This window comes from Penaeus chinensis, chromosome 12, assembly GCF_019202785.1.
Source record: "Penaeus chinensis breed Huanghai No. 1 chromosome 12, ASM1920278v2, whole genome shotgun sequence".
Lineage (NCBI taxonomy): Eukaryota > Metazoa > Arthropoda > Malacostraca > Decapoda > Penaeidae > Penaeus > Penaeus chinensis.
The window spans coordinates 11284642-11285802 of NC_061830.1; positions in this window are offsets into that span (position 1 = coordinate 11284642).

The window sequence follows — 1161 nt, forward strand, 5'->3', positions numbered from 1 at the left end:
GGTTATCCTTACTCCTTACTCGTTTTCGTGGTGGGGAGCTTAGGAGACAGGGCCTTAGACCCAATGTAGGGGACCCCCCCTGCCTTGGACCTCAACCCTCGCCTCAACTAATTTTGCTTGGTCTTTTCTTTTCCTTCTCTTCTTCTTCCCTTCTGTTCACTTCACCCTTTATGGCCACAATATAATGCTGTACCTGGGGGGTTCGGCCCAAGCTCCCCCTTATCACTGTATTTTGAATACGTTAACGACCATAGATGTTGACGCGGCAGAAATTGTATAATAAATAATAAAAGAGTCGCTGCCTACAGAGGGAGACAAGTCTGGTAAAAAAAAAAAAAAAAAAAAAAACACTTGCGAAATCACTTGGTTCAGATTAGTGTTCGTATGAACAATGTGGTATTAAAGCCATGTCTTCCAGGAATATCACAGCAAAATTATGATATATTCCTAAATAGATTTTTGTCTATAAGAATGAACTAGAAAGCTGATGTCGAAGGGTCGCGTTTGTGTAGGAGATTTGTGAAAGGGGCTTGAGACTGTGAGGTACCCCAGACTCTTAAAAGATCTGTATTATAGTATTTCATTGATATCTTTGCTGTGTTCTGTTTCTATGTAGATCTAATTATATTTGTCTAATACATTTATTTGTCGTAATTATTAACTATTGAACCTATGGAGCAATGATATAAAGGCTTGATGTACGTTCGAATGTGATTGAGCAACTGGCCGCCTCTTTTGCCGATGTTCCACAAACCATAAACAGAAGAACGTCCTGCTACACAAAGGAGACTAACAGAAGTTCGACCGACAATTTTGCCCCTCACACCAATTTTTCATAAGTTCATGCACTACAGTTGAATTAATTAATTTTGGTGAATACATTTTCACTGGTTCCGAAAGCAGCTGCTCGACAATTACAGGAATTCATTTAACCTACTTGTTATTTTCGCGTAAGACCGTAAATAGTACTATTCTTATTCCTTCCCCTTCCGTTTCCGTTTTGAACCCTGTTCTTTTTGTGTCTTCCCTCCCCCTTATCCTCCTCTTCTCTATTGTCTTCCTCCTCTATTTTCTTCGACTTCTTACTCTTTCATAGCCTTCAATCTACAATCCAAAATAGACTGATCACTGTTGCAGTAAACGTCAAAAGGGAAGTCACTA